Source organism: Saccoglossus kowalevskii, chromosome 2 (assembly GCF_978046115.1).
Source record: "Saccoglossus kowalevskii chromosome 2, keSacKowa6.1, whole genome shotgun sequence".
NCBI classification, from domain to species: domain Eukaryota; kingdom Metazoa; phylum Hemichordata; class Enteropneusta; family Harrimaniidae; genus Saccoglossus; species Saccoglossus kowalevskii.
The window spans coordinates 28,535,182-28,561,489 of NC_140642.1; the positions used below are offsets into that span (position 1 = coordinate 28,535,182).

The 26,308-nt window shown below is 35.7% G+C and overlaps 3 long non-coding RNA genes across 4 annotated transcripts; all 3 read left to right on the forward strand.

Moving 5' to 3' along the window:
- Window positions 1-9,085: 9,085 nt before the first annotated feature.
- LOC144360774 (uncharacterized) lies at window positions 9,086-14,276 on the forward strand. Of its 2 annotated transcripts, none has more exons than XR_014927500.1 (3): window positions 9,086-9,162; window positions 13,451-13,574; window positions 14,097-14,276. It is a non-coding gene; the product is annotated as an uncharacterized LOC144360774 (long non-coding RNA). The 2 variants fall into 2 exon arrangements; XR_014927506.1 differs by lacking the exon at window positions 9,086-9,162 and adding an exon at window positions 12,259-12,350.
- A 2,771-nt stretch (window positions 14,277-17,047) lies between these two features.
- On the forward strand, window positions 17,048-19,739 carry LOC146748640 (uncharacterized). Its single transcript, XR_014931420.1, has 3 exons — window positions 17,048-17,143; window positions 18,914-19,037; window positions 19,560-19,739. It is a non-coding gene; the product is annotated as an uncharacterized LOC146748640 (long non-coding RNA).
- A 2,776-nt stretch (window positions 19,740-22,515) lies between these two features.
- LOC144353406 (uncharacterized) lies at window positions 22,516-25,290 on the forward strand. Its single transcript, XR_013420799.1, has 3 exons — window positions 22,516-22,576; window positions 24,057-24,180; window positions 25,108-25,290. It is a non-coding gene; the product is annotated as an uncharacterized LOC144353406 (long non-coding RNA).
- Window positions 25,291-26,308: the final 1,018 nt, after the last annotated feature.

Below are 26,308 nucleotides of genomic sequence, written 5' to 3' on the forward strand. Positions count from 1 at the left end.
TTCAAACATTTTAAGAAGTTCAACAAACGCCTAAAACAAATTCCTGTTTCAATAAAGTGAATTCTAAAGACAATATAGATGGAATATCATCAAAACTGACGCACATGCATCAATAACCTGTCAACTATGTAGCAGCTGAACTGAAAGTTAAAAAATGAACTGAGAAATAATCATTTGATTTAAATTTGTGTTCAAATGAGAACATATCTCCCGCATGCGTGGTGCGACGCCTATTAGAACACCTAAAATATATGATATGAAAAGTATGATGGCTTATAGTATACAATTCTTCCACGTTAAAGATCTTTAAAAAATGTTAATGTACACGACGCAATATTATGAAACTACATAGAATCATGTGGCTGAAACACAACTTTGACAGTTTTATAAATATGACGCCAGCAAAATACCTATTTTATGACATTCTACCATGACATGTTAGAAATATTAAATCACAACTCACCGTTCAGTGGAAATTTGTTGTTTTGTTTTAGTCACTGGAATAAACAACCGTCATTCTGATACAGAACTCGTGACCTCGATAATAAACAGCTCATTATGCATGTAAATTAGGTACCGATACATGCATTTTTTGTTTTATTCATGAACGTTTTTTATTAGACCTGACTACAACTTAACTTGCACATTTCATGCCGTGTGCTTATGGGCTGTGCCCTCATTTAATTTACTTAGCACATTAAATATTGTCAAAATCAGTCACATTGTTGAAAACTGTTTAGACGAGTCGTGTTACAAAGTGTAGTTCAGGCTTGGTGTTTATTCATCCAGAAAATACCCATAATGCACTCTTTGGAGTTACATATAATATATACATATATATCATCATGGCTACTGAGTGTTTTGACTACATCATTGTTGGGGCGGGGAGTGCAGGATGTGTGGTTGCTAGTAGGTTGTCTGAAGATACACTGTCTACTGTATTGCTCATTGAAGCCGGTCCGGAAGACAACGATCCTGATATTCACACCCCAGGTCGAGTTGGAGGCTTATTAGAAAAGTCAAATTTAATTTGGACATATTTGGTAGGAAATTATTTGTTATATGCGTGCTTAGATACAAATAATATAACTCATTCATGTACCAGTCATTTTTATGCAAAAATTATGTGTATTATGAGTTTATTTTATCATGGCGTTAATCTTACTAGAATATATATCCCATGCCAAATAGTATTTATGCAAATGTAGGTCTTACACTTTACATACTAGTGTGTAGTATGTATGGCCCCTGTACAGAACCGAGAAGGCCGACACTTTCGTATTTTCACTGTTGCCATTTTATCCATATTTTAATTGATTTCGTAATCACTTTTGTTTGTACTAGTACGTACGATTTATATTTTCATATGTAATCTATTTAAATTTTAAATTACCCATTACAGTTTGAAATACATTCATAATTGCATTCCTAAATGCTTTTTTTTTCCAATATGAATTTGCATTTCCACTTTGTCTTTTGATATGCTATTTAAGTTTATAATTGCGTTTCTCTTTTACTTTTTGATGTGCAATTCCAAATTGCTTTTGCATTTTTGCATTTTTTTTATTCGAATTCACATTTTTGGCACAAAATATCATACATTGATTTTTGTTTATGACTCGGAACCTTTATAACAGTATTTCAATTAAAAAAAAAAATAGTTTAAACGCAAATTATGTACTATTTTGACCAAATTATTCAATCATTCTAAAATGGTCAATGTTAAACCTTCAAGGTTTGGGATTGAGAGGGTGGTTCTGTGAACAATAATCTATGGGGTTGCATTGTCATTGTATTTATTATTTGCCAACGTAAAAAAGAAAGTTTCATTCCATGTGCATTTAGGCTATCATAGGCCTGATTTTACATTACTTGTACCAGGTTATATTCACATATTATCTTGTCCCAACATCAGTGAACGCAACACCACTTACTGCTGAAAAACATTTGCATGAACAATTGTCATAAACACAGAAACAGTGCATGCTTACTCCTGGCATTACGTCATGTATACCATGGTGTCAGTCGTTTTTTTATACTCTTGTACTTTTAACTTCCCTGATATAACTGTCATTCAATGGTTGGGTGTGTTATTTACAAGAACATTCATGCCTGGCATTAAATGATCAGAGAAGTATTTGGCACAGAGGAAAGGTAAGACATATTTAGCCCTAAAAGAAAAGTCGGACAAACTACGTCACAAGGAACAGTAAGGCAAGCTGTAGTCATTGATTTCGGTTACAAAATACCATTGACCAGGTAACCCAATTTAATTCCTAGTCATGGCTTGTGTACCCCTCTCCACAGGGTCAAGGTCAAACGGGAGGCTCTGTTACAGTTGGTAAACGAGCTTGTGTTGATAGGCGCACGGTGTTTCCGGTAAAGAAGCTATCGGTGCCCGGTTTCCACTCCAGAGTATTTCTAGTCGAGAAATCTATCGGTTGGTGGTTATCGGTTGGTGATGAACTTAAAACCACTCAACAGATTTGTGATAGCAGACAAGTTAAGAATGATACACCAGCTACATACGAGTGAGGCAACGCATGGGCGAATGGCTAACTTCGTTGGACCTGAGAAATGCATATCACCATATACGGATACATCCTCACAGAGTCAGAACCTGTTAAGGTTCACAATAGGATCGAGGGACAACTTATCAGTGCAGATCTCTCCCATTCGGTCTCAAATCGGCTCTATATGTATTCACAAAAATCCTAGGAACAGTAGTGTCAGTATTACACCGGAGGACAGTGGATCTGAGCCCCTACCTAGACGGTGCAAAGCTATGGTAAAGTTGATAGCATTGGTTCTGAGGGAATCACATACCTCAGTCAGGGACTTAATGAAACTGATTGGGAGGATGGCGTCAATGAGGAGGCTCGTACCACAGGCAGCATCGCGATCCAGACCTATTCAGAGACTGTTGCTGGACACAATGCGAAAATACCACAGAATTCACGCGACAGCGCCACCACTCGGCCACCGAGTGAAGATGTCCCCTGCGTGTCGAACGGCCCTACCGTGGTGGGGGTTGGAAGAAAACCTAATAATAGGTGTTCCGTTCGAGGCGATGAAACTGGCGATGACAATACTAACGGATGCGTCGGGAACAGGGTGGGTGCTCATCTGATGGAAATGACTGTACAGGGCCTATGGTCATCCAATCAGGCCAGTCAGCATATAAATTAGCAAGTAATGACTGCCGTCAAGTTAGCATTTTCTCCCCAAGGTGAGAGGCAAGTCGGTCATGATCAGATGTGACAACATGGCCACAGTGACTTACGTCAACAAGGAGGGGGGGGGGACAAGGTCGTCATCACTGAATGCGTTAGCAGTGGAAATACTGACGTGGTGTGTGTGGAAAAGGGGATTCAGAACAGTGTAGCGGATGCGTTGTCAAGGCAACGGCGTTTCAAAGACACCGAATGGCAAATACCTCAGAGAATTGCCAACCTACTGTTCATAATTTGGCCGGACCCATTGGTCGACCTATTTGCGACATACCAACACAAAAAGAGGCCAATGTTCGTGTCACTGAGACTACACGAGTCGGCACTCTGTTGGAACACACTGATAATGCACTGGGAGAACATGGACACTTTCCCCTGATACATGCCGTGTTATGGAAATTGCGATCAACCAGGAATGTCAAGTTAACTCTCATTGCTCCCAGCTGGCCCTCCCAGTTTGGTTTCTTTTGACAGTGCTAGTGGATTATCCCAGGGAGCTGCCCCACGACCCCAGTTGCTATCACAACCGAGCTTACATCATCAGTCCAATTGCATACTGGGAAGCCCCACCTTGTACCCCACCCCACCAGTTACACGCAATTGTACAGGCTGTGCGGGTTTTCAGACTAGGTGTCAGAACAAGTCAGTAAATCCACTACTGGGTTGTACCAGAGTCACATATCATATCAGTGGCGGATCGGGGGGGGAGGGTCTTGGGGTCCGGACTCCCTTGAAAAAGTTATTCAATTTGTTTTTGTATAATATAAAAAAATAATTAACGTTGTTTGGGACCCCCCCCCATAACAAAAGTCCTGTATCCTCCCCTGCATATAGAGCTTGGTGTTGTGAAAGAAGCTTTCATCCACTCTATCCCACTATTCCAGACCTGACAAACTACTTTTCATATTTGTTTGATACAAAGAAGTTGAAAGCAAACACGATAAGAAATGCCAGGACGTCTCTGAATTCAGTATTGCATATTAGTTTGGGGTTAAGCATTTCTGAATTGCTCAAAATTGAAGCTATCATGAAGGGCTTAACTAGGGAGCAGGGCCCACAGAGCCCAAGAACCCAGCCAGACTGGTCTTTATCCAAGGTGCTGGATTCTTTGAGACACACCCCTTATGAACTGATGAGTAAAGCATCATTGGAGGTGTGGTCTAGAAAGACACTATTTCTGCAAGCTCCCTCCTTTAATGACAGGCTAACTCGGGTCCGTCCAGGAAAAATCATACTGAGAACGGTACTGGAATTCAGGGCCAAGAATCAACCATTGCATCAGGAGGCGACTGATATTATCATACCTTCCTTCACGAGACAGGTTGAACTTAATGATACACTGGAGAAGGCTGTGTGTCCGGTAGGAGCCATTTAGCACTACGAGCGCATGACAGAGTCCTTACGTTTTAATCAAAGGGCAATGTTTGTGTGTCATCATACGGGCAAAACTAGCACGGCAGCAGCACTTCTAACACCTTATCTCGTTGGTTTTAGGAAACAGTATACAGAGACTACAACGAAGATAAAACTGACTCAGATAGGATTCAAGCAGTCGGATTCCATCAACTGAGGGGGCTAGGTAACTCCGTGGCATTCTCACATGGGGCTACTTTGGCCAATGTATTGGAGTCAGGATATTGGAAAAGTCCCAATACATTCGTTAATCACTACCTGAAAGACCTCTCCTACCAGTCTGAAGGATTGTTTAGACTGGGTGGGTTTGTGGCTTGACAACGTTTAATTGATGATTCATAGTAGATTAATTGTTCTGAATTATTTTTTATACTTTCAGCCGATACGTTATTAGGCCAGTATTGTACCTCTTGCTGTTTAAGTACTCTTCGCAGTCGTTTGGAGCTGCTAAAATGTTCGTTTTGGCATTAAAGTGTTCACGATTTCATGTTACGGGTGATAAATTTCGTTTCATTTCTTTTGCCTTATTTAGCTCGGGACACTAACCAGTTGTTAGATAACTTATAGTTATCATAACAGTACGGTAATATCATCCTATATGACATAGTTTGTTAGAACTGGCGGCGAAGCCGCCTATTAGTTCTTCTAACTATGGAATATAGGATGATACTTACGTCCGCACCCGCCTCCCCAAAAGAAATGACCAATATCAACGATGCTCGGATTTATAAAGGGAGTAATTTCGCGAGCGTACACACGCTATTTCAGGGATGGGGGACCCTCCCTCTGGAGGTAATCCCCCATCAAAAATATTTTAATCCGAGTTGGGGTTACTGACAAGTCAATAACCAGTTGTTAGATAACTTTTAGTTATCATAACAATACGTAAGTATCATCCTATATTCCATAGTTAGAAGAACTAATAGGCGGCTTCGCCGCCAGTTCTAACATATATATATGTTTCAGTTATTTTTTAGCATTTGGCCGGGGGGGGGGGGGGGAGTCGTAACCCCTTGTAGTGAGAACCAGTGTGAGTGGCCTGCCAACGGGTGCTAAGGATTCCATGGTAAAAGTTATCAGTCACATCTGTTAATGTAATTTCGTTTTACTTAACCGTAAATCAAAAATCACTATTTCGATTTTTAAAACACCGTTTTAAGACTTCCGAAAATCCGCCGTTCGTAATATTTCTGTAGCTATTTGGTCGTAGCTAGAAAGCTAAGGCAGATGAACAAAATCGAGAAGAGATCCCCAAGCCTACACCATAATCAACACCCTGTGCAATTCACAAGTCCTCGCGTTAACAATATTTTAACGATGTTCTGTCCCGTTCCGAACAAGTTCGCATTATCTCGGTCAAACTAAAACAGGTTTATACAGTGAAAAATACACAGCTTGTCATTGAGACTATCGATAATACATAGAGAATATTTGCAATCAATAATATATCATTTATATCGTTATCATTTATTGTATCTTTACATAGTACATCGATTATTTACATTTATTCATGATGTGAGAGTGATAGCCGTTTGACCAATCAGGACTCTTCGCGGGCTTTTTCAAAAAAGTAGAATTCTCTAGTTGTGTTGTTGTTTTACCAGTGAGCTGTCTGATGTAAGTTTTGCCCCAGAACTTTGCCTTGTAAACCTACATAGTTTTGTACGTTCTACTAGACATTGTGTTACATTGTTAGTGTTCAGTTTCTTCAGGAATTCTGTGATAATAAAGTATTCGATTTTAGTGTTATTGCTGTGATCGTGCTTCTGTCAACCCACGAACTACCCATTGCGGCAGTACCACCAATGAAACGCAAGTTAAATATTTCGAACCTAGCGTGGGGACCAAGTTTAACAACCGAGTCCCGGATGCTTATTCAGAATCAAATTTCCCCCCAACACAGCTAGGGTGATCATGGGATCATGTAACGTCTAGGTATTTAGCAGAATTGAACAAATATCGTCAACGTCTTGGTGTCCTTTATATTCTCCGTACACAACAGAGAAATGTTATTTTTGGATTATCACATTAATTCATTTTAGACAAGTACTTAATTATTCAACACATAGTAAAACTAACCCTCGGGATATGTACATAGCCGTTTTTAAACACAATTTTGTTTCGAAACCCATAAAGAGGTTTAAAACACGATGACACGATGTCTTGGAAATTGATTGAATTATTATAAGGATATTCCATCATCTCAGGCTTTCACGCCACTGCTGGCGGGTGGCCTCCACAACAGCTTCATTTTGTTGTGGGGTTGAACCGTAACTCAAGAGTAGGCTTTGTTTGTTGGTTTGGTTTGATCAGTCGGGCATTGAACTTTAGGAAATCACTTGCCGCACACTGCAAAGCTGAATATCTCCTTGGCACAATTGAACATCGTTTAGCCCTGAATAGCTCTTTAGCGGTGTCTATTGATCGAAAAACGTCAACAAGAGTAATACATCGCCGATTTTACCAAGCAGCATATGACTATTGTTGTTTTGTTGACGATAACAAAGGCATCGACGTAAATCCGTGTTCTCACCTGGTCAAGGACGCAGCTTCACTGTTTGAATAACCCATTGAAGTTTTGCATTGATGATTTGCATATTGTCTGTGACCAGTCTAATTATCGCCCGATTGCTGTTGCAACTGTGTCATCAGAACTGTTAGAGAAAGTTTGGCTCAATAGATGTATTGATTGCCTTTCTACTAGTAATGGATGCCTCAAAAGCATTCGATTATGTTCGTTATGATATTCTTTTTGAAAAGTTATTACTTAGGGGTGTTAAGACTTATTTAATGAAAGTTTAAATTTTTTTGGTACAAGCACCAAACATTTGTTGTTAGATGGAATAATTGTTTTTCTGATGTTTTTTTCATTCGTCAAACGGTGTTAAACAGGGTGGGATCTCTTCACCTATATTTTTTACAGTTTAACTTGATAACCTCAGTAATGAACTATCCTCCCTTCCATTTGGTTGTTTAATAGGGAGTCAGAGAATTAATCATTTATTTTATGCTGACGATATTGTAGTATTCAGTACAGGAGCGTATGGTCAACAATTACTAGTTGATACTTGCGGACGGTATGGCGAACTTAACTATATCTTTTTTAATGAGAAAAAAACGTATGTATGTTAATTCAGCCTCGTTTTCGAAGGTTAAGGAATGTATCAATTTATATAAGTGGTAGACTACTTCATTACGTCACTGTATATAAATATCTGGGACACTTGATCACTAGTGACCTTAATGACAACGTTGACATTCAGGCCTAATCTCGTCTCTTTTATGTGAGAGGCAACGCGATTATTCGCGATTTTAAATTTGCGTTCTTAGCTGTTAAATGTCATTTATTTTCTGTATTTTGTGATATTCCATATTGTGCATTTTTGTGGTCTAATTTTACACTTTGTAGTTTTAACTCTATTAGGAGAGCACACTCACTTGTGTTTCGTAAATTATCTGGGTATTCACATTCTGTTGTACAGAGTAATAGGGCATTGTTTGTTAAACTTTATATTAGATCTTTTGATGAAATTCTTCGGAAAAAGACATTTAGTTTGATGGGTAGACTGCACCTTTCATCTAACCCCATTGTAACAAAAAACATTGTACATTTCAATTCATTCCCAGAGTTTAATATGGAAATTATGGGAGAAGAGTATTTTTTGACTTGTATTTTTTTTTGCTATGGATTTTTTATGATCTGAAACAAACATATAATAATATTGTATGTGAATCATACTTGCATATTCGGTATTGTTGTATTGAACCTGAATCACTATACCTTAAAAATAAATCCTCTCGATTTTGAATTGGAAGGCGTCAACACGTTTAGAAAAACATTCACAAAAAATTCATGACTCTCCGATTTTATGAAGCAGCATATAACTACATGTATTGTCGATTTGTTCACGGGAACAAAAGCACCAACGCATCCGATTTTTTTCAACTCTTTGCTTCTCAACAATAGAGTGACGCACAAATCAATTTGGCTATTATTTTTGAATACCCATCAAACATGCTACAACTAGTTTTGTATTTATGTTTGTATGTGAATCGTATTTGCATATTCGGTATTGTTATATTGAACCTGAATCACTATACCTTAAAAATAAATCCTCTCGATTTTGAATTGGAAGGCGTCAACACGTTTAGAAAAACATTCACAAAAAATTCATGACTCTCCGATTTTACGAAGCAGCATATAACTACATGTATTGTCGATTTTTTCACGGGAACAAAAGCACCAACACATCCGATTTTTTCAACTCTTTGCTTCTCAACAATAGAGTGACGCACAAATCAATTTGGCTATTATTTTTGAATACCCATCAAACATGCTACAACTAATGTTGTATTTATGATTTGCATATTGTATGTGAATCGTATTTGCATATTCTGTATTGTTGTATTGAATCCGAATCACTATAAATGTGCCATGTATCATTGAACCACATAACATTTGTGTCTATCATTGGCATCCTCTCATTAACGAAGGAGACTAAAGTAGCAGCAATGTCAGGTACGTTTAGACATACCAATCATTTTTCATATAAACATTGATACACTTGTGGTGTTTTTTTTGTTTTTTTTTGTAAAATGTTCAGCAATTGCTAAATTTTAGGCAAAACTAAAGACAATGTAGATTTTTTTCTCGGCAACGTAGACTCTCCATCACCGAAATCACAGCAAAGTGATTTACACTCAAGGTAGCAACAGGATTAAATCACATTATTGATGATTCAGACATTTTATAAAAATTACTACTGCATGCTACTATGATAACCTATATATCATCTGAAAGCTTAGATATAGGTGATAGCACATGGATCATACCAATGTTTGTTTAAGGGATCATCTGACGGCCTGGATCGCCATATTTTGTCACTATTTCGACTTTTAAAACACCGTTCTTCCGAAAATCTGTTGTTTGTAGTATTTCTGTAGCTATTTGGTCGTAGCTAGAAAAGTAAGGCAGAAAAAACGAGCAGAAATCCCCTGACCCTACACCCTGTGCATTTCACAGGTCATTCACGTAAAATTTTTTTAACATGTTCTGTCCCGTTGCAAACAATTTCGCATTATCTTGGTCAAACATGTTTATACAGTGAAAGACACACAGCTAAGGTGATCATGGGAGAGGAATCGTGTTATTTTAGACAACTGTGGCTTTCGTCCGTTTAAATGTAATTACCTGTTTAAATTTGGAAAGTGTTGAGCTACGACTTTGGAGAAAACATCTTGCTGATCATGTCTGTGTAATATGTCTATACTTGGTACATGTCGGTGCCTCGGTTCCAGAACCTTGGATTTATCATAAACCTAAACTGGAATGTTATGTAATTAAAGCTTGACAAACAACGTCTAGGTATTTAGCAGAATTGAATAAATATCGTCAACGTCTTGGTGTCCTTTATATTCTCCGTACACAACAGAGAAATGTTATTTTTGGATTATCACATTAATTCATTTTAGACAAGTACTTAATTATTCAACACATAGTAAAACTAACCCTCGGGATATGTACATAGCCGTTTTTAAACACAATTTTGTTTCGAAACCCATAAAGAGGTTTAAAACACGATGACACGATGTCTTGGAAATTGATTGAATTATTATAAGGATATTCCATCATCTCAGGCTTTCACGCCACTGCTGGCGGGTGGCCTCCACAACAGCTTCATTTTGTTGTTTGGTTGAACCTTAACTCAAGAGTAGGCTTTGTTTGTTGGTTTGGTTTGATCAGTCGGGCATTGAACTTTAGGAAATCATTTGCCGCACACTGCAAAGCTGAATATCTTCTTGGCACAATTGAACATCGTTTAGCCCTGAATAGCTCTTTAGCGGTGTCTATTGATCGAAAAACGTCAAAAAGAGTAATACATCGCCGTGCAGCAGCATATGACTATTGTTGTTTTGTTGACGATAACAAAGGCATCGACGTAAATCCGTGTTCTCACCTGGTAAAGAACGCAGCTTCACTGTTTGAATAACCCATTGAAGTTTTGTATTGATGATTTGCATATTGTCTGTGACCAGACTAATTATCGTCCGGTTGCTGTTGCAACTGTGTCATCAGAACTGTTAGAGAAAGTTTGGCTCAATAGATGTATTGATTGCCTTTCTACTAGTAATTATCAGTTTGGGTTTAAGCCAGATCATGGTACTGACATGTCTATTTTCGTTTTAAAAGAAGTTTTGTCATATTATAAGAGATTGAATACACCTGTTTTTGTTACATTTATGGATGCCCCAAAAGCATTCGATTATGTTCGTTATGATATTCTTTTTGAAAAGTTATTACTTAGGGGTGTTAAGACTTATTTAATAACAGTTTTAATTTTTTTGGTACAAGCACCAAACATTTGTTGTTAGATGGAATAATTGTTTTTCTGATGTTTTTCATTCGTCAAACGGTGTGAAACAGGGTGGGATCTCTTCACCTATATTTTTTACAGTTTAACTTGATAACCTCAGTAATGAACTATCCTCCATTCCATTTGGTTGTTTAATAGGGAGTCAGAGAATTAATCATTTATTTTATGCTGACGATATTGTAGTATTCAGTACAGGAGCGTATGGTCAACAATTACTAGTTGATACTTGCGGACGGTATGGCGAACTTAACTATATCTTTTTTAATGAGAAAAAAAACGTATGTATGTTAATTCGCCTCGTTTTCGAAGGTTAAGGAATGTATCAATTTATATAAGTGGTAGACTACTTGATTACGTCACTGTATATAAATATATGGAACACTTGATCACTAGTGACCTTAATGACAACGTTGACATTCAGGCCTAATCTCGTCTCTTTTATGTGAGAGGCAACGCGATTTTTCGCGATTTTAAATTTGCGTCCTTAGCTGTTAAATGTCATTTATTTTCTGTATTTTGTGATATTCCATATTGTGCATTTTTGTGGTCTAATTTTACACTTTGTAGTTTTAACTCTATTAGGAGAGCACACTCACTTGTGTTTCGTAAATTATCTGGGTATTCACATTCTGTTGTACAGAGTAATAGGGCATTGTTTGTTAAACTTTATATTAGATCTTTTGATGAAATTCTTCGGAAAAAGACATTTAGTTTGATGGGTAGACTGCACCTTTCATCTAACCCCATTGTAACAACAACATTGTACATTTCAATTCATTCCCAGAGTTTAATATGGAAATTATCGGAGAAGAGGATTTTTTATGATCTGAAACAAACATATAATAATATAATAATATTGTATGTGAATCATATTTGCATATTCGGTATTGTTGTATTGGACCTGAATCACTATACCTTAAAAATAAATCCTCTCGATTTTGAATTGGAAGGCGTCAACACGTTTAGACAAACATTCACAAAAAATCATGACTCTCCGATTTTACGAAGCAGCATATAACTACATGTATTGTCGATTTGTTCACGGGAACAAAAGCACCAACGCATCCGATTTTTGTCAACTTATTGCTTCTCAACAATAGAGTGACGCACAAATCAATTTGGCTATTATTTTTGAATACCCATCAAACATGCTACAACTAGTTTTTTATTTATGATTTGCATATTGTATGTGAATCGTATTTGCATATTCTGTATTGTTGTATTGAATCCGAATCACTATAAATGTACCATGTATCATTGAACCACATAACATTTGTGTCTATCATTGGCATCCTCTCATTAATGAAGGAGACTAAAGTAGCAGCAATGTCAGGTACGTTTAGACATACCAATCATTTTTCATATAAACATTGATACACTTGTGGTGTTTTGTTTTTTTTGTTGTAAAATGTTCAGCAATTGCTAAATTTTAGGCAAAACTAAGAACAATGTAGAATATTTCTCTCGCGAACGTAGACTCTCCGTCACCGAAATCACAGCAATGTGTTTTACATTCAAGGTAGCAACAGCATTATTCATGATTCGGACATTTTATAAAAAATACTACTGTATGCTACTATGATAACCTATATATCACCTGAAAGCTTAGATATAGGTGGTTGCACATGGATCATACCAATGTTTGTTCGAGGGGTCATGTGACTGCCTGGATCGCTATTTTGCTTTCTTTTACTATTTCAACTTTTAAAACACCGTTTCAAGACTTCCGAAAATCCGTTGTTCGTAGTATTTCTGTAGCTATTTGGTCGTAGCTAGAAAAGTAAAGCAGATGAAAAAAAAAATGAGAAGAGATCCCCCGAGTCTACACCCTGTGCATTTCACAGGTCATTCACGTAAGCAATTTTTAACATGTTCTGTCCCGTTGCAAACAGTTGGTTATTTTGGGATTATCACATTAATTCATTTTAGACAAGTATTTCATTATTCAGCACAGAGTAAAGCTAACCCTCGGGATTTCATAGCTGTTTTTAAACACGATTTTGTTTTAAAACCCATAAAGAGGTTTAAAACACGATAACACGATGTCTTGGACATTAATTGAATTATTATAATGATATTAAACGGTTGTAATTTCCATGCATTCCTGGTTCACTTGAGGTGATATAATAATGTTCTGATCACTAATTGGTAAGCTCGTTTCAAAATACGGAAACGAGAAAATAGTGAACTTCCCGTAACGCATAAGCTGAAATTCCTCCTCCTTTGACTGAAGTATGTTTGGTATGTTTTAAACAAACGCTAAATATACATAAATATACATAACTTGTGAGTGGAAAAGATACCGTACCATACGAAACAAACGTTTTTTCGTGAATTTCTACAGAAATATACTATAAAAAACAAATCCGAAATAAACATCGTATACATTTTGGTTGATAAGAATAATAACTAGGCAGGATTATTTTATTGCAGGAGTCATGAATAAGAAATACGTCATCTTACTGGTTGTCTTCATGGTTTTATCTGTCTGTGTCAGTAACTGCAATGGATTCACCTCTAAAGGGAGAAAAATAAAATCGGCCTTCGATGAGTCACGGTAATACACATTCTCCGTTTATGTATTCGCTAGATTCGATCGTCCCTTCACATTCCCATCGTCATAATTAATATCTATGTATCTCATAGTACCATATGCTATATTATAGAAGATTGTACTGAACACTATTTACATTATCACAGAGTTGTTATATATATTGAAATTAACTATGCTATATCACGTGTTTTAGTGTTACAGCAAGTCATCAACCTTGCCATTTTGTTTATCTGATGTTAGTCGTTCATACTAGTTATAATATTTATTTGTTTTGCGGCGATTGGATTGATAAATATACCTTAAAAACATTATTCACATTGAAGCCAATTCTGGGCTTTTCCATGAAAAGGACAATTTGAAATTTTGCCAAATTGGCATATTTATATTTAATCTATTCTGAGGCTGTTTATAAAATTCAACTTTATTTGCCATCATCGTATCCAATCATATAAATATATATTATACATTAATTATAATTAAAAGAATACAAGTCAATTAGCATTTGTATCTTTTGATTTGTTTCAGGTTGGATAACAATCGTGTAGAGCGAAGTGCAAGTGGAATAAACGGTGACAGGAAACGAAATGATGCGAAATTGAAATAAAAAGTGGATGTCATAGACTCAAGTATATTTCAAATAAGAATAGTATCAAATGTTAAATGTATTCGATATACTAGGTGAATAAATATAGCATGGCAATTGAATTAGTACAGTGTTTGTGTGTCAGTATGTTCAGTACTAACACTGTTCTATTCAGGAAATATATCTATTCACACATAGAAATGGCCAGGAAATCCAGCATATTAAAGATGGAATACTGAAGAATACTGTTGTGTGTCCTGTAAACACAAAAAGCTCCACTGGGTCTACATTATGGAGCATTTCCACCAGTTCATTCACTCTGCCTTTGCCTCACCATTATAAGAGCGGTAATAGGAGGTCGGCTTTAGCGAAATCGTACGAACGATGATCATCGGAAAACATTGAAAAAAATATGTGTTTTCGTTCATTCAATAGCGATGGCAAATTAAACATATTTCGCAGCGATGTTAATTCTTGACGTCATTAATTTTGGTAATTACACATTTCCCCAATAACATTATTTTCTCACAATACAGTAGTGCATGTTACACCTATACATCAACTACATCACTTGGGCTTGGGTATTGGGCTTACGATAATTGACATCTATCATGGCAACTTTCTCGTCCATGATAGTAGTTTTCACAAAGATCTATTCACAGTGCATAATGCAGAAAGCGTTAATTTTAATGAACGACAACGATGTGTGTGTGTACCGTGTAGTGATGATATTATGATGGCCTGATGTCCCTCTTTGTTTTTCTCACATATATTTTGCTGTTGCTATTCCATATCAATTTCCAGTTACAGAGTTTGTTTTTGTTGTTGGCTTTGCCGAATAACTCATTATTTGTGGGTTTCGGGTTTTAATTGATATATATATATATGTATTTGAATGAATTCTGAACTATGTTCATTTCGCTGGTGAATTTCCTGTGTTTCCTGGGGCTGACTTATGTCAATATTATATTATTTGATTGCGTTGCTTGAAGTTTGACTTTCAGGTCAAGGTCAGCACTATTTCCACTTGTTTCTTGTAATTTTCAACACCATTTATAACAAAATTCACAGAGGCATGTAGGCTTTGAATTTCTGGTTCTGCTGTTTTGATTCTGTGGATTTTTCTTCAAAAGTCATCCACTTTTGATTTGATTTCTAAGAGTAGGCTTTGTTTGTTGTCATTCTCCATCTTGGTTTGATCAGTCGGGTATAGAACTTTAGGAAATCACTTGCCGCACACTGCGCAGATAAATATCTTATTGGAACAATTCAACATCGTTCAGCTCTGAATATCTCTTTAGTGGTGAATACGTTTCGCTTTTGTCTATTGACCGAAATGCGTCAAAAGTTTGGGAAAACATTCAAAAAGAGTAATACTGTGGTCGGGGCTTTTCCCATCAAGTTTGGTCGTGGTTTCTATCGAGTTTGGGGAACTTCAGTAATCGTAGATTATCTCAATAAGTTGGCAGGCTAGAGGTACGTACGGGAATCATTACCAAGAGATACAGATTACATGTAGTCCAGTATGTAATTCTTAGTAGATTTATTCTTAATACACAGTAGATCCAATTCATGACTGACAAAACCACTAACTATAAACGAGTCTAGGGTGATGACTTTATCATAGTAGTGAGATTGGACGGTTCTCTCACAGTCCATTTGACTGCAGCGCCCCTCGTCACCAATCGGGCTGATATTAATGTCGACTCACTCGTTGTTGCTCTGATCTTTGCTGCTGCTCTCTCGTGTCGTCTTCTTCCAAAACAGCTCTTACCATTTATACACATAAGCAAACAAATTGCGTAGTTTCTTATTTTAGAGATCTTCGTCATGGATGGTCATAGATTAAATTCATTGTTAGTTCAAGGATTGTTTTGATTGGACAAGTAAATAACTATAGTTCAAGGACTGTTTTGATTGAACAGTAAATAACAATTGTCCCTACTTAGAAGGTATTAGAATTCAATGAACAATTGGGAAAGACAATCATATTGTTGTCGTTGGGGAATGTACGCACGTAACGTAGACGTAAAGTTCTAAATATAAAAACACGTAATTTTCGAGGTTTACAAAACATCGCCGATTTTACCAAGCAGCATATAACTATTGTTGTTTTGTTGACGAGAACAACATCACTATTCAAGAACGCAGCTTTATTACCCCATTAAATATACTACAATTAGTTTTGTAATAATAATAATCTTTATTGCATGATCGTGACGAAATGGAAGCGCTATTTATGATTTGCATATTGTTATATTGTAGGTGAATCGTATTTGCATATTCGGTATTGTTGTATTGCCCCGGCAAGTGTGAATTGGGGGTGTGGCTATGCTAATGAGTGTTGTTAATCACTTGCATAGCCTATGTTTACAGAAACTCGTAGTTTATTTACAAGCTAATAATCTCCGTAAACACCGATGCTGGTAACGGTCCAATCAGGCTTGCCTCTATAGAGCATGGACCTGAGCTACATAGGCATTCTGTAACGACAAAACTAATAACGCAGTTAAAATGGGACGTGTTATAAAGTGATGTGGCATAGATTCATGTTTATGTCAACAATAGCCTTAAAAATAAATCCTCTCGATTTTGAATTGGAAGGCGTCAACACGTTTAGAAAAACATTCACAAAAAAATCATGACTCTCCGATTTTACGAAGCAGCATATAACTACATGTATTGTCGATTTGTTCACGGGAACAAAAGCACCAACGCATCCGATTTTTGTCAACTCTTTGATTCTCAACAATAGAGTGACGCACAAATCAATTTGGCTATTATTTTTGAATACCCATCAAACATGCTACAACTAGTTTTTTTATTTATGATTTGCATATTGTATGTGAATCGTATTTGCATATTCTGTATTGTTGTATTGAATCCGAATCACTATAAATGTACCATGTATCATTGAACCACATAACATTTGTGTCTATCATTGGCATCCTCTCATTAACGAAGGAGACTAAAGTAGCAGCAATGTCAGGTACGTTTAGACATACCAATCATTTTTCATATAAACATTGATACACTTGTGGTGTTTTGTTTTTTTGTTGTTGTAAAATGTTCAGCAATTGCTAAATTTTAGGCAAAACTAAAGACAATGTAAAATTTTTTTCTCGCCAACGTAGACTCTCCGTCACCGAAATCACAGCAAGGTGTTTTACATTCAAGGTAGCAACAGCATTATTCATGATTCAGACATTTTATAAAAATACTACTGTATGCTACTATGATAACCTATATATCACCTGAAAGCTTAGATATAGGTGGTTGCACATGGATCATACCAATGTTTGTTCGAGGGGTCATGTGACTGCCTGGATCGCTATTTTGCTTTCTTTTACTATTTCAACTTTTAAAACACCGTTTTAAGACTTCCGAAAATCCGTTGTTCGTAGTATTTCTGTAGCTATTTGGTCGTAGCTATAAAAGTAAAGCAGATGAAAAAAAAATGAGAAGAGATCCCCTGAGCCTACTCCCTGTGCATTTCACAGGTCATTCACGTAAGCAATTTTTAACATGTTCTGTCCCGTTGCAAACAGTTGGTTATTTTTGGATTATCACATTAATTCATTTTAGACAAGTATTTCATTATTCAGCACAGAGTAAAGCTAACCCTCGGGATATCATAGCTGTTTTTAAACACGATTTTGTTTCAAAACCCATAAAGAGGTTTAAAACACGATAACACGATGTCTTGGACATTAATTGAATTATTATAATGATATTAAACGGTTGTAATTTCCATGCATTTGTCATGAATTTGTTTTTGCGTATCTGTTAACCGACTTAATTAGCTGATTATTAGCTGAATTGCTGTGTTATGTCTGTCATCGTTTAGGCCTATTTGAAGTTTTGGACGGAACTTGGCTCAGTGATTTGGAACTAATTACCAGATAACCGCCGCTATTCAGACTATTCATTCTGACAGTTTATATTCATAGTTATTAATGTAGTGAACGATTAATCAAAAGATATGACGTATTCAGTACTTAGTGTGATTGGCTTTATGATTGAAGGTTACGCCCTAGAGTCTTTTTACGGTTTTGTAATTGGTTAGAGTTTTGAAAATGAATAACGCGAGTTTGAGTTGGTCTTGGCGAATACTCCACGACAGACGCAGTCGAGTCCAGTCCCGGAGAGCCTTGGGGCGAGTGTTGACGCAGTCTAAGAGAGTCTTGGGTCAGCCTTGCGATAGTCTTGAGGATTTTTCCCCAGGGCGCTGTGTCTTATAGAGTGCTCGATTGACCGACTAAGACGAGAGCTGAAACGTATTTCGTTGTGTGTGTCTTATTTGACTGTAAAGTATAAGTGACTTCCCCGATCCCGTACCTCAAGGGGACGAGATATAGAGACGAGACGAGATTCCCCCCTGACACGTGTGGAGAACCCAGAGAGAAGAGAATTTACCCCGTGATACATTCCTGGTTCACTTGAGGTGATATAATAATGTTCTGATCACTAATTGGTAAGCTCGTTTCAAAATACGGAAACGAGAAAATAGTGAACTTCCCGTAACGCATAAGCTGAAATTCCTCCTCCTTTGACTGAATTATGTTTGGTATGTTTTAAACAAACGCTAAATATACATAAATATACATAACTTGTGAGTGGAAAAGATACCGTACCATACGAAACAAACGTTTTTTCGTGAATTTCTACAGAAATATACTATAAACAACAAATCCGAAATAAACATCGTATACATTTTGGTTGATAAGAATAATAACTAGGCAGGATTATTTTATTGCAGGAGTCATGAATAAGAAATACGTCATCTTACTGGTTGTCCTCATGGTTTTATCTGTCTGTGTCAGTAACTGCAATGGATTCACCTCTAAAGGGAGAAAAATAAAATCGGCCTTCGATGAGTCACGGTAATACACATTCTCCGTTTATGTATTCGCTAGATTCGATCGTCCCTTCACATTCCCATCGTCATAATTAATATCTATGTATCTCATAGTACCATATGCTATATTATAGAAGATTGTACTGAACACTATTTACATTATCACAGAGTTGTTATATATATTGAAATTAACTATGCTATATCACGTGTTTTAGTGTTACAGCAAGTCATCAACCTTGCCATTTTGTTCATCTGATGTTAGTCGTTCATACTAGTTATAATATTTATTTGTTTTGCGGCGATTGGATTGATAAATATACCTTAAAAACATTATTCACATTGAAGCCAATTCTGGGCTTTTTCATGAAAAGGACAATTTGAAATTTTGCCAAATTGGCATATTTATATTTAATCTATTCTGAGGCTGTTTATAAAATTCAACTTTATTTGCCATCATCGTATCCAATCATATAAATATATATTATACATTAATTATAATTAAAAGAATACAAGTCAATTAGCATTTGTATCTTTTGATTTGTTTCAGGTTGGATAACAATCGTGTAGAGCGAAGTGCAAGTGGAATAAACGGTGACAGGAAACGAAATGATGCGAAATTGAAATAAAAAGTGGATGTCATAGACTCAAGTATATTTCAAATAAGAATGGTATCAAATGTTAAATGTATTCGATATACTAGGTGAATAAATATAGCATGGCAATTGAATTACTACAGTGTTTGTGTGTCAGTATGTTCAGTACTAACACTGTTCTATTCAGGAAATATATATAATCACATATAGAAATGGCCAGGAAATCCAGCATCTTAAAAGTGGAATATGGACAAGAATAGGTTTGTAATTTGTAATATTGTTGTTCATCTAAAGAATACTGTTGTGTTTCCTGCAAACACAAGAAGTTTAGTTTATGATGAATCTTAATTTCATTTGGTCTACATTATGGAGCATTTCCACCAGTTGATTCACTCTGCCTTTGCCCCATCACCATTATAAGAACGATGGTCATCGGACGACAATATTTGAAAAATGCGAGGGCATTTTAAAAATTTTCGCAGCAATTTTAATTCTTGACGTCATTAAGTTTGGTAATTACACATTTCCCCAAAAACATTATTTTCTCACAATACAGTAGTGCATGTTACACCTATACATCAACTACTTCGCTAAATTTCTATAAACTGTTTCTATACAGAACACAAATGTTATCAATTTGTATGATGGTGTTGTATACCTTTTTTTTAAATTTTGGTCAGAATGAAGGTTACATACATTTTGAAATCCGCACACACATATATGTGGATAATTTAGAGCAGTGATACGAGTGAAACATGTGCATTTGTGTTTCAAGTTTATATGCTCGTCATGTGCCAATAATTTATATTGAATGACCTTCTTTGCATAATCACATACGTTTGTTATACAACTACAATTGACGAAACAGCTGTAGTACAAACGATAGTCGATGAAAAACGATAGTTGTTTGTTGTTTGTTCATTGATAGTAATGATATTAATTTATTTTCATTACTAAATTTGTCAAAATTTGGTATACATTTATTAGCTACAATGTAATGTAAAGTTTTAATCTTATTTCATTGTAATGAGGACAATTTATAACAAAATGTTGTTCATCTTCAACATGGTCATTGTCGCACATATTGCAGATTCTGTCTTTAAAATCCAATCCTGTATGCCGGCCTGTTTCATTTTTCAGACAGTGGTTGCCAAGTCTAAATTTTGTTAAGGATTTGCGAAGTTCACTATTTTTCATAATTGTTAAGTAGTTTTCTTGTTCTATTTTGGTTTTAAAAAGTTTGTAGGTTCTTAGTTTATTTTTAGAATTTGATTTTTTCCTATTGTCATTATTTATTTCATTTTTCATCTTTTAATATCTCATCAATTGTTTTTAATTTTGATAATGAGATAATATTTGTTTCATTTAAAAAATAAGAATGGTTTATATTTTTTAATATCAAATCAAGTTTTTTAAACCATTTACTTTTAATAATTTTATTAACATAGTATGCTCGTTCCGAGCGGGCGGTGGAACAACTACGCATAGAACGGGCTGCCGTCGCCGTAAATGAACTTCTAAAATAGAACAAATACAAGACTGCCTGGAAAACAAAATACTGAAGCAGACGGAGAATCTGCTGCCACTAGGTGGCGCTATATACTGGTGGCTACACTGCAGCAGAGATAAACTGAACAGGCAAATCTATATATGTGCAGCAATTAATTAAAATTATACTAAAAACAAATTTAACACAATTATTATTATTTCTTTTTTATTCAATATACCACAACCCCTCTATGTAGGATAGAGCTCAACACAAGCTGCAAATTATTCTGTGTTGTTGCATTTTAATTTGTTCCACTATAAACAATATGCCAAGTTCAAGTTAAATCTCAGGGTGGCGCAGCGCTCAGGTTTTCATGGAAGGTTGTAAGGGGTCCTTCTATGGTTATTTTAATGATCTTCCACGCTTGTAAAATACTGGGGTAAAATTATTCCCCGTTTTGGTTTCTGTGCCCAGGTCGTAACGCTCAGTTTTGTTGCTATTTTTGCTGATTTTAATCAAAACTACAATCGATGGGAGACTTCGATTTACACACCGCGCAATCATTTTCGATGGCAATTTGAAACTGTGTTTCATGTGCGTTTTCGCCGGCGAGTATGTTTCTTTCGTTTGCTTTAACGGGTGACTTAAACCGAACTGATTTGATCTCAGATGCTCAGGTTGGAACACAGTGTCGGTGCGCCAACTTCGTTTTGAGTTTTTGCTGTAAACAATTTCCCAAGCTCAAGTTGGGTGGAGCTCAGGTTGACTCTGAGCAAGCTCAGGTTGAAGCTCAAGATTGCCATTACATACCTCCTACAGTTCACAGCATATATCTACATGTATTGTCGATTTGTTCACGAGAACAAAAGAACCAACACATCCGATTTTTGTTTCCGATTTTTTCCAACTCTTTGCTTCTCAACAATAGAGTAACATACAAATTAAATTGGCTATTATTTTTTAACACCCATTAAACATGCTACAACTAGTTTTGTATTTATGTTTGTATGGGAATCGTATTTGCATATTCGGTATTGTTGTATTGAATCTGAATCACTATACACTAAACATAAATCCTCTCGATTTTGAATTGAAATGCATCAGTACGTTTAGAAAATCATTCACAAAAAATGTATGACTCGCCGATTTTATGAAGCAGCATATAACTACATGTATTGTCGATTTGTTCACGGGAACAAAAGCACCAACGCATCCGATTTGTTTTCAACTCTTTGTTTCTCAACAATAGTGTGACGCACAAACTAATTTAGCTATTATTTTTGAATACCAATTAAAAATGTTACAACTAATTTTGTATTTATGATTTGCATATTCTATGTGAATCGTATTTGCATATTCGACATTGTTGTATTGAATCTGAATCACTATAAATGTACCATGTATCATTGAACCACATAACATCTTTGTATATCATTGGCATCTTTTCATTAACGAAGGAGACTAAAGTAGCAGCAATGTCAGGTACGTTTAGACATACCAATCATTTTTCATATAAACATTGATACACTTGTTGTTTGTTTGTTTGTTTGTTGTAAAATGTTTAGCAATTGCTGAATTTTAGGCAAAACTAAAGACAGTGTAGAATTTTTTCTCGGCAACGTAGACTCTCCGTCACCGAAATCACAGCAAGGTAATTTACACTCAAGGTAGCAACAGGATTAAATCGCATTATTGATGATTCAGACATTTTATAAAAAATACTACTGCATGCTACTATGATAACCTATATATCATCTGAAAGCTTAGATATAGGTGATAGCACACGGATCAGACCAATGTTTGTTTAAGGGGTCATCTGACGGCCTGGATCGCCATATTTTTTTTTACTATTTCGACTTTTAAAACACCGTTTTAAGACTTCCGAAAATTCGTTGTTCTTAATATTTCTGTAGCTATTTGGTCGTAGCTCGAAAGCTGAGGCAGTTGAAAAAAAACGAGAAGAGATCCCCCGAGCCTACACTCTGTGCATTTCACATGTCATTCACGTAAACAATTTTTAACATGTTCTGTCCCTTTGCAAATTTCGCATTATCTCGGTCAAACTAAAACGTGTTTATACAGTGAAAAACACACGGCTAGGGTGATCATGGGAGAGAAATCGTGTTATTTTGGACAACTGTGGCTTTTGTCCGTATAAATGTAATTATCTGCTTAAATTTGGAAAGTGTTGAGCTACGACTTTGGAGAAAACATCTTGCTGGTCATGTCTGACAGTGTGTAATATGTCTATACTTGGTACATGTTGGTGCCTCGGTTCCAGAACCTTGGATTTATCATAAACCTAAACTGGAATGTTATGTAATTAAAGCTTGACAAACAACTGTATGTATTTAGCAGAATTAAGTAAATATCACCAACGTCTTGGTGTTTTTTGTTTTCTCCATACACAGCAGAGAAATATTATTTTTGGATTATCACATTAATTCATTTTATACAATTATTTAATTATTCAGCACATAGTAAAACTAACCCTCGGGATATTTACATAGCATTTTTTAAACAACGATTTTGTTTCGAAACCCACAAAGAGGTTTAAAACACGATAACACGATATCTTGAAAATTGATTGAATTATTATAAGGATCTTAAACGGTTGTAATTTCCATGCATTCCTGGTTCACTTGAGGTGATATAATGATGTTCTGATTATTAATTGGTAAGCTCGTTTTAAAATACGGAAACGACAAAATAGTGAACTTCCCGTAACGCATACGCTGAATATCCCCCCTCCTTTGAGTGTATTATGTTGGGTATGTTATGGTTAAAAGCGGACTAAAATATACATAATTTGTGAGTGGAAAAGATACCGTACCATACGAATCAAACAGTTTTTTCGTGAATCGCTACAGAAATATAATATAAAAAACAAATCCGAAATAAACATCGCATACATTTTGGTTGAATCTAAGAATACTAACTAGACAGAGTTATTTTATTGCAGGAGCCATGAATAAGAAATACGTCATCTTGCTGGTTGTCTTCATGGTTTTATCTGTCTGTGTCAGTAACTGCCATGGATACTTTCGTGTTGGAAAAATAATTAAATCGGCCTTCGATGAGTCAAGGTAATACACATTCTCCGTTTATTTAACACCTACATCTCGATCGTCCTTTCATATACCATCGTCACAATTAATATCTATGTATCTCATAGTACCATATGCTGTATTATAGAAAATTGTGCTGAACACTATTTTCATTATAACAATTATAACAATAAGTTTTTGCTCCGTCGTACGTACCCGATATATATTTTGAATTAGCACATGGCTGATAGCCCTCGACCAATCGGAGTCGCGATAAAGTGTGGTTCTATTTCACCACGAATTCACTTAGATCACGGTTGAAAAAAAAACGCAAGAAAACAAAGGATTTTCATTGCAACAATATATTTATAACGCCAAGATCAGATACAAAGTATCCATTGAGTTATGCTCGATTCAACTGACACTACTGGCAGCACTTAGGCCATCGTTGCATGATTTTGACAAAATGTAACATAATGTACTAAAATGTTGTTTTACAAGTTTGATTGCTGTCAAAATGTCATCATCTTTTCTCGGGCTGATTGGCCAATGCTAAGTCGGTTAGATCGGTGACTATGGGAATTAGAACTCAAATTCAAATGTATCATACCATACGAATCTTTTCATCGGTGTCACGTGTTAGAGTAAGTCATCAATCATGCCATTTTGCTCATCTGATGTTAGTCGTTCATACTATTTATAATATTTGTTTTGCCGCGATTGGATTGATAAATATACCTTAAAACATTACTTACATTGGAGCTAATTATGGAGTTTTTGCATGAAAAAGACAATTTTAAAATTTTGTTAAATTTGCATATTTATATTTAATCTATTCTGAGACTATTTATACAATACTACTTTATTTGCCATCATCGTATCCAATCATATAAATATATATTATACATTAATTATAATTAAAAGAATACGAGTCAATTAGCATTTGTATCATTTGATTTGTTTCAGGTTGAATAACAATCGTGTAGAGCGAAGTGCAAGCGTAATAAACGGCGACAAAAAACGAGATGATGCGAAATTTAAATAAAGTGGATATTCGATCCAGCGTCTTAGACACAAGTATATTTCAAATAAGAATGGTGTTAAATGTATTCGATATACTAGGTGAATAAATATAGCATGGCAATTGAATTACTACAGTGTTTGTGTGTCAGTATGTTCAGTACTAACACTGTTCTATTCAGGAAATATATATAATCACATATAGAAATGGCCAGGAAATCCAGCATCTTAAAGGTGGAATATGGACAAGAATAGGTTTGTAATATTGTTGTTCATCTAAAGAATACTGTTGTGTTTCCAGCAAACACAAGAAGTTCAGTTGTTGATAATCATAATTTCATTTGGTCTACATTATGGAGCATTTCCATCAGTTCATTCACTCTGCCTTTGCCCCATCACCAATATAAGAATGATGATCATCAGACAATATTTGAAAAATGCGAGGGCATTTTGAAAATATTTCGCGATTTTAATTCTTGACGTCATCAATTTTGGTAATTACATGACAAGACATGCACATTTCCCCAATAACATTATTTTCTCACAATACAGTAGTGCATGTTACACCTATACATCAACTACTTTGCTAAATTTTAATAAAGCGAGAACTGTTTCTATACAGAACACAAATGCTATCAATGTGTATGATGGCGTTGTATACCTTTTTTTTTAAATTTTGGTCAGAATGAAGGTTACGTACATTTTGAAATCAGCACACTCATATATGTGGATAATTTAGAGCAGTGATGCGAGTGAAACAGGTGCATTTGTGTTTCAAGTTTATATGCTCGTCATGTGCCAGTAATTTATATTGAATGACCTTCTTTGCATAATCACATATGTTTTTTATACAACTACAATTGTCGAAACAGCTGTAGTACAAACGACTCAGACTGCTCACTATTTTTCTTTGTTGATGAAAAACGATAGTTGTTTGTTGTTCATTCATTGATGGTATTGATGTGATGCAGTTATTACCCAAACCAGTAGATGGCATACTGAGTAATTTAGTTGAATAAAGCGACCAATCGATGCAATAAACGCAGTCAGTGAGGATCTTTGTAAATTGTAAACTCTACTGTTCATAATATGAATATTATGAACAGAATATTTACATTGCTACTACAACAGTTGTATTTATATGACA